This window comes from Talpa occidentalis, unplaced genomic scaffold (genome assembly GCF_014898055.3).
Source record: "Talpa occidentalis isolate TD23 unplaced genomic scaffold, MPIMG_talOcc4v2.1 talOcc4.6, whole genome shotgun sequence".
Classification (NCBI taxonomy): Eukaryota; Metazoa; Chordata; class Mammalia; order Eulipotyphla; family Talpidae; genus Talpa; species Talpa occidentalis.
The window spans coordinates 101,707,899-101,716,786 of record NW_023604972.1 but is presented as its reverse complement, the minus strand read 5'-3'; the positions used below and the strand labels follow the sequence as shown (position 1 = coordinate 101,716,786).

Sequence of the window (8,888 nt, the reverse complement as noted above, 5' to 3'; positions counted from 1 at the left end):
AATTTATAGCAAACTTTTCCAGCACAAAACAGATTAAGTGAGTAGCAATAGGTCACAAACTAGATGGAAAGAAGAGACATGTGCCAGTTTCAGTTAATCAGAATTAATTTCAAAGTGTTTTTAAGTTGCCTATGGTTAAGACACAGCAGAAGGCCTCCCTGCTGTTGCAGCGGTTGAGCACTGGGCTGTGAAGCTGCCCGCAGCCTCCGCAGCGCCGGTTCGATCCCCGGCTGCCGGCCAGGGTCGCACATGGCGCACAGACCTCTCCTGCTGCACCCGTGTTCCCCTCAGCAGTGTATTTCGTGAGTCTGCCTGTTCTGCTCCCCGCTCTGTCTTTGGTGAATTCTCTTACCCTCCCGCGCTTCTGACTGTACCCAGTGCTTGCATAAAGTAAATAAATAAATCTTAAAAAAAAAAAAAAAACTCCTTAAAATAAAAAAGACACAGCAGAGACAGAACAAGGATTGTTTCCCCATTACAATTTGCCCCCTTTTATTATTTTTGTTTTCCCCAATAGTGAGTTTATTGGGAAGTATCTGCATTGGTGATGGAAATCAACACTGAGCTTGGATTGTAAGGATTTTCAATCCACTGAGCTTCTCCGTTCTCCAGCACATCCCCCCAACTCTACACTATAGGGGAAGGAAAATGGTAGGCTTCTGATATGCCTTAGTGTTGTTAATCTCTTCACTAATTAATCTGTTCCTAAGTAATCATTTAAGTTTTCCCAGGGACCCAGGATGAGGTAAAAGGTGAATGAGGACCTTCAGGTGAAAAAAAAAAAAGTATGATTTACAACATTAATATAGAAATTTCTGTATTGCAAGTGATTTCACATACTATTGCCCAATGATGTATACCCCATATGCTACTTTCAAAACAAAACCTAGAAACATGAACTAAGGGAAATAAAATTGATGACAGATATGACTCAATAGCTTAAAACATGGCTGAGGATTCTGATGAATTCAGGATGAAGAGAACACTAACAACTGCTTGAGAGGTTCTGAACCCAAAGAAAGCTAAAGCTAAAGATTAAGGGGTGGTCGGAAAAAACTGGCATGAGTTCCAGGAAATGATGAGAATCAGTGAAACACTAATGACTAAGGACTGCTGAATAGTTATTGGCCTCTGTTCAGGTGGTTTATTAACAATCTGATCTTGGATATTCTGGAGTCTCCAAGAATTCAAGAGTATAGGAATTAGTTAAAGATAATTATCTTAATTCAGTTTTTGCCCCGGGACTGACTCTGCTTGACCTTAGTATACAAAAAGGCATAAAATGAAATCTAGCAGGGTTCCATACTGTGCTAAGGTCATTATGAGTGTGCATCCACTGATGGAATTGAATGTAACACCTGCTTTTGGTTTTGTTTCAAGACTTTACGTTTCATGAGTAGAGAGAGTTGGCACATATATTATTCCCTTTTGTATTACTTATTGGGGTATTAATCCATGTAACATAACAATGACAAGTATTTATCTCTTGGTACTTCAATTTGGTAATATTGTGAGTTTTCAATGAACAGTAAGTATTTTTACATTTAAGGAGTTATTTGCCTTGTTTAGATTAGTAGTTACGGACCAATAAAATGATTCACTAGCTAGATTTTTGTAATCTGTGAATCTAATTTCTAAAAGCTTTACCATGTTGCATACTTAGTTTTGTTAAACTCTATTAACTAAGTCTTTGTTTTGAGGATGGTCTTTTTAGTGGCAGGCATTTTGTTTCTTGCAGTTATGAATATACTCAGTACAAGTTTATCTGTAGATCTGTGATAGTCAATCCAGAGGCCTTCTGATCTCCTTTCTTTAATCAGCTAATTCTTCTCTTAACCCTCTCCCTGTGCATTTTTCAAGGAAGTATCTAATTTGATATTGAAATGTGAATAGTGATTTGTAAAGAGAAAACTAGGACAAAGTGTATTTTCAACCTCCACTAGGGGGACCTATTGTTGCAACTAAAATATTGAATCTGAGGAAGAACTTTCATTTTACATGACAGCTATATATTAGTTTTTATTTTTTTAAGCATACACACATTTGGAAAAATGCTTTTTATTCCACTTAATGTTATATCTCATGTTATACTTTTATTTTTACATTTATATAAAAATAGAGAAATAAAATTTTCTTGATTTGAGATTGATTTTTTGATGAGATTTTAACCTTTTTTTTAAGCAGAATGATTGTGAGATGAAAAGATAAGCTCACTCTTTATTTTAGAATAATTTGTGTTTAGAATATCTATAGGATGACCTACTTAGAGCAGGAAAAAAACCTTTTCCACAAAAGAAATATTTCTAAATTTTGCCAATGCAGTATATTTCAGCCCCTATTCCACTGGCTTTTGTCTGGGATTTAAAGGCTTATAATTGTTATAAAATATTTTTATTCATACTATAATATTTATGTAAAAAGTAAGTTCTGTAATCATAATCTTGATAAATCTGCTTGTTTGTTTTACTTCTAGTTGTGAGGACATTCTGTTGTGTGTTTTCAGATTAATACATGATCTTTTAGCATCAAGTGCTATCTGATTTTTTGTGCTCACATCTTAATATCCCTTACTATTTCTTATGGTTCAAATAATTATATTTCTATATTCTAGTTGTTTTTTTTTAAGATTTATTTTATTTATACAAGAGCTGGGGTACAGGCCAGATGCGTGGGAGGGTGAGAGGATTCACCAGAGACAGACAGAGCGGGGAACAGAACAGACAGACTGACAAAATACACTGCTGAGGGGAGCAGCGGGAGAGACAGGAGAGGTCTGCTCGCCGTGTGGGTTGCTCCAAAGGCTGGCGGGAATCGAACTGGCTCTGCCGCACAGTGCTGCGCTCAACCGTCTGTGCCACCAGGGAGGCCCTCTAGTTTTTTTTAATTTGTATGACTTCCTGATTTTATTGATTAGAAATAATTTACATTAATGGCTCTCAGTGGTGAGCAAAGTTTAGCAATACTGTGGGACAGATATTACGGCTATCCCCACTTTTCAGATCAAACAACTGAGACAGAATGACACATTACTTGACTAAGTTAGTATATTCTGCCTTCTGATTACAAACCCAATATTCTTCCCACAATATCAGGTTGATTTTTAACATGTTGCAGATATGGACTAATCTTTGTTACAAGCATAATTATTTTATCTAGACTAGTGACCCCTTAATTTGAGTTAGTTTGCATTCTGACCAGACATGTTCTTCTGTGTGAGAAATGCCATGCTCTAGATAATTTATTTGAATAATTTCCATTGTCATTAAGAAAAGCCAACATGTGGCATTTTCGATGTAAGACACTTTTTTTTTTTTTTGCTGGTTCTGTTATAATACGTTAGGTTCAATAATGTTTTAAGGATTACTGGATTTCTGCTTATATGTGTGCACACACACGCATGTCAACACATACACTATTTTCTCTCCAGAGAAAAGTCGTAATTGTACATTATGAAGAACTGAATGCAATTCAGCAAAAAGAAATGAAAATGTATCACATATAAAAAGTTTTATTTATACTAAGAGGAATGCAAAATTAAAGTACATTGATATAACACTATCTAGCTAATTATTTTTGTACTATACCCTGGTAAAATGCTAAGAGGTAAGGGAGTTGGTAACTAAATAAAGCAGACTGGCACTCTTCCACAGTTGGGATTCCACAGTTGGTACCCATCACTATAGAGGGCGATTGCTAGTATCTACAATCATTAAATATATGTGGACCAGCAACATGTTTCTTGGAATTAAGCCTATGGATATACTTATACACATGCAGAACTATTTATGTTTACAACTGTTCATAGGTTTGTTATAGCAGTAATTGGAAATAAAGCAAATGTTTTTTGACAGAATTCTCTTTAGTGGAATATTATACAACTATTAAAAATGAGAATGAGAAAACTCTGGACTAATAGGCAAAGAATTTTAACCAATATTAAATGAAAATTGGAAACATTTACACTTTTAAATTACTTTTGTGTTAAAAGAGACTAATAAGGTATATTCTTGTCTTGTTTTGTATAAAGAAACTTAAAAAAGACTAATATGCAAAGGGCTAAGAAAAGTACTATCTGTTTGGAATTGGAGGCAACTGGGTAGCTGAGGGAAGGGTAGAAGGAACACTTATTTTCTTTAGAACCATGAAAATATTCTACCTATTGAAAAAAATGCATGTGAGAAAGAGAAAATATGTAAGGCAGAGATTAACTAGACACATGTACTTTTGTTCTCAGAGAGTAAAGAAATATTTTTTAAAAGGCACGTGTAGACAAAGAAATAGAAAATGGAAGAGGAAGAAACAGCAAACCTTTAGAGACTGGAAAACACATGAATGAATGGTACTGATTCAGCAGACCTAGAAAGTCAAATTCTTTGCTGGCAGTGCAAAAGCTGAGATTTCACATTGCAGAATATCTTAAAGGTTCAAGAGTTGGTTTTTCCAGGTACTTCTGGAAATAAGATTGAAGGCAGGACTAAAAATGGTTTGTTTGCTTGAAAACCTCCTTAAGAAGCACTTACATTCCTGGCAAATTCCCTGCCCCAATCTCTAGGTTTTGTCTCTAGAATGAGTGAAAACAAAACAAAACAAAACAAAAAACCAAACCAAACCAAAAAAAAAAAAAAAAAAAAAGCAAAAACCAGAAACAAAAACCTCAAAACTCTCTGGGTTAAGATATATAGGGAAGTGGGCCTCCCTGGTGGTGCAGGGCTTAAAATCTCAGTGCTATCAGGCTATGGCCAGCCACTGCAGCATGAGTTCAATCCCCGGCCAGGGAGCTAACCCACATGGCACAGCAGACCTTTCCTGTCTCACTCACTGCTCTCCTCAGCAATGTATTTCAGTAGATTCCCTGTTCTGTTTCCCACTCTGTCTCTGGTGAATCCTCTCACCCCATACACCTCTGGCCTAGACCCCAGTTCTTGTATGAATAAATAAAAAATAAATCTTTTTAAAAGTAGATATACTAGGAAGAAGTTGGGGCTGGGAGTGGGATGGGCAGCAACTTGCTGTAAATCAAGTGTTTGAGTATTTGCATATTGAATACCAAGACTCTCTTCCTCATCTTTCTTTCCCCATTTGGCTTCCAGAGTGTTGACAGTTCAGTCTAAGCAGAAGATACTTCTTTGTGAAATCTGATGAGTGAAGAGAGAAGACATCTGGGGAATCCAATGAAATGACCAGCCAGAATCCTCTACAGTAAAGCTAACAGTTGACAAGTGCTAGTGTGAACTCAGCTTTCAAACAACTTTTTAAAAAGGTACTTCACTCTTAAATATGAAAAACCAAGCATCACTAAGTAACTGAGGAAAGCTTTTAACATGAAAGATAAAGACAGTAGTGGATGCTGTGTTGCACTTCTCAGGTCTGTGCTTCAAGGCCTGAGGCACTCTTTCCTCCAGTTGCTGGTAATGTTGACTGATGAGGACTCACAATTGAGTAGCTGAAAGGTGTCACCTTACCCAGGATTACATCCCAACACCTCGAGCACTCCACTTCCATAGTCTGGTTAAGATGTAGGCTGTGTATGGGGTTGGGGGTCACAAAAACATGGTTCCTTTCTCTCTATTAGGAGGAACTCTGATGGGCTATTCCAGCTCCAAAGCTTCCTGTGGGATTGACTTTGGCAACTGCATCACAGTTTGGCATCTCAATCGGTCCAATTCTCCTCTCCTCATTTAAAGGTATTATTCCTGAAGACCCTTCCCAATTAACCACTGTCCTTAAACCCCTAAACCACCTTTTTTAGGAAACACTACCTATGATGGAATATCAAATAAACAAAGAAAAAACAAATAAATAGAAAAAAGTAGAGGAAAAAGATTAATATTTTCCAATAAGAGATTATATTCATGATACAACAAAAACCAGACACCATAAGAAGAATGTAAAAGGACTTTGGAGACTAAAAATATATATATATATATATATATATATATTTATATAAAAAATATATATAGTGGTGAAATGAAAAAACTTAATAGGTTAGTTTGGAGATCAAATTGAGGAACTCTCAGTAGGAAAAAAACAGAAAAGAAAAAGTGTTTTTGAAGGTTAGTCTAAGTAGCTAGTATCTGAATGAAAGACATTTCTTCCTTATTTGGAAGTTTCTGGATGTTATATTCCCCTACAATGAGGAATGTAATAAGAAACTTAAAGATGTGGTGTCCATGAAAGAAGGATCTATCATAAGAGCAAAATAAAATCTCCCTGATGTTGGTTAAGGGACACATCAAGATGTTGGCTGTGTTGTAGGCTTAGAGATTGACTGAAAGCATTGTAAGATACTACATCAAGAAGATTAAATCACTAGAATACCCAATGTGAATAGAACATTGAGAAGATGTAGCAACTTTCAGAGTCTGGGGTTAAGTTGGTGATAATTACACAGAAAACTAAGTGGGTGTGAAAACAAGCCCCTATTACTAACGCTAGGGAAATGAAAACTTACACATGAAAGAAATAATGTTTTTTAGTGCTTGGCTATTCCAAAAGACCTATACATAGTCACAAAGGTAAAATGTTGAATATTGACCTAACCAAAATTTATGAAATCATAATATTACGAGGATAAGGGAATTGTGTATGTGTGTATATGTGTCCACAACATGCATATATGTTTTTGCCAGGGTTAGAAGAACTAAGTGTTTATTTTTGATAGATAGTAGTATCAATATGAGAATGGAGCACAATTTAGCATTAAGAACATGAATTTTGTTTTTTTTTTTTTTAGAATGAGAGTTCTTATTTTTTTTTTTTAATTTAAAAAGATTTATTTATACAAGCACTGGGTACAGACAGAAGCACGGGAGGGTGAGAGAATTCACCAGAGCCAGAGCTGGGAGCAGAGCAGGCAGAAGGACCGAAGTACACTGCTGAGGGGAGCAGCGGGCAGCAGGAGAGGTCTGCATGCCATGTGGGACCCTCCTCCAGTGGCCGGGGAGCAGCCGGGGATAGAACCGGCGCTGCAGAGGCTGCGGGCAGCTTCGCAACCCAGCGCTCAACCGCTGTGCCACTGGGGAGGCCCTGAATTTTGGTTTTAATGTTTAAATCATATCTCTGCTATGTCCTATCAGTATGACTTCAGGCATATTTGACTTCTTTGTGCATTAGTAGACATCTGAAAAATGGATAAAATGATAATGCGCATCTGACAGGGTCATTGTGGATAACATATGCGCTGAAAACATCATCATACAGTTATACAGTAATGGCTATATAAATATTTCCAATTTGTATTGTTTGTTATGGGTTAAATTCTGTCACCTCCCCAAATCCATATGTTGAAGCCCTAACCTCCAGAATTTCAAAATGTGACAGCACTTGGAGGTAAGATCTTGAAGAGGTATTTAAGTTTAAATGTTAAATGTTAAGAGGTATTTAAGTTTAAAGTTGTTTAGGGTAGGCACCAGTCTAATCTGTCTGGTAGCCTCATAAAAAGAGAAAAGCACCAGGGATGCATGGACACAGAAAAGACCATGTAAGGACACAGCATGTTCTTCTCACAGATGGCACACAAAGAAGGCAGATGTCTGCAGGCTAAGGAGAGATATCTCAGGAGAAACCAAACCTGCTGACACTTTGCTCTCAGACTTCTGGCCTCCAGAACTGTGAGAAAACAAATTTCTGCTATTTAAGCCACTCAGTTTGTAGTATTTTGTTATGGTGACCCTAGCAATCTAATACACTACCATATTGACAAATGATTTTTATTTAGTTATTTTATTTATTTATTTATTTTTTTATTTATACAATAGCTGGGGTACAGGCCAGAGGCGCAGGAGGGTGAGAGGATTCACCAGAGACAGAGTGGGGAGCAGAACAAGCAGACAGACCCAAAACACTGCTGAGGGGAGCAGCAGGCTCGACAGAAGAGGTCTGCCAGTCTATGTGGGAATCTCCCTAGCCGGCCGGGAATGGAACCCGTGCTGCAGAGGCTGTGGACAGCTTCACAGCACTGTGCTCAACCCGCTGGGCCACCGGGGAGGCCCTCAAATGATTTTTATTTTATTTTAATTTTTTAAAAGATTTATTTATTTATGCATACAAGAGCTGGGGGCACAGGCTGGAGATGCAGGGGCGTGAGAGGATTCACCAGAGACAGAGTGGGGAAGAGAACAGGCAGATCTACTGAAATACACTGCTGAGGGGAGCAGCAGGCGAGACAGGAGAGGTCTGCTGTGCTATGTGAGTTGCTCCCTGGCCAGGGATTGAACTTGTGCTGCAGTGGCTGTGATTGCTTCATAGTGCTGTGCTCAACCCCTTGTGCCACCAGGGAGGCCCAAGGATCATATTTTTTCTATTATGTTTCCATATATTTTCCTTTGTCTGACCTGTTTTCTCTACTGTGGCCCTTCTTTTATTCCAGTTAGTGTGCTTTTGCATACAAGTAATAGAAGTGTTTAACCATAAGGAAATATTTTCTCACATAAAAAGAAATCTTTACATGATTGGTTCTAGGAAGGCTATCTAGTTCTTTAGCTCAATGACATATTAAGGGTCAAGTCTTTTTCTCTATTCTGGACTGCTATTTTTAACATGCTGGCTACTATTCTCAGATATGCAAGGTAATTGACTGCAGAGTTCCAGGCCTCCTGTCCTTATAAACAGTATCTAGAAGCTGCATGGGAAAAGGAGATATCCATATTCATGTCCCTGTCTAAGAAAAGAGCATTTTGTCCTTCTGACTTATTTTGCTTAGTATAATTTCTTGCAAATACTGGACAGTGTCACTTACATGTAGAATATAGAGAAACCAAACATAGGGTCAGATAAAGCCAAACAAAGAACTAACCCTAGAAAGTTGACTACAGCACTGAGGCTACCAGAGGGGAGGCAGAGAGGGTGTAAGCAAGAAGAGGGAGTACAACGGACTATGGCGGTAACTA

General features: G+C 37.7%; 1 long non-coding RNA gene across 2 annotated transcripts in view; it reads left to right on the top strand.

The window, feature by feature from the left end:
* The first annotated feature begins 429 nt into the window (after nt 1-429).
* Nucleotides 430-8,888, top strand: part of LOC119260686 (uncharacterized) — a 115,294-nt gene continuing 106,835 nt past the window's right edge. The window contains exons 1-3 of one of the 2 annotated variants that reach the window (XR_008549188.1): nt 430-651; nt 5,091-5,260; nt 5,573-5,684. This is a non-coding gene — a long non-coding RNA (uncharacterized LOC119260686). The remainder of the gene's footprint in view (nt 652-5,090; nt 5,261-5,572; nt 5,685-8,888) is intronic. The other variant, XR_005128780.2, reaches the window with a different exon arrangement.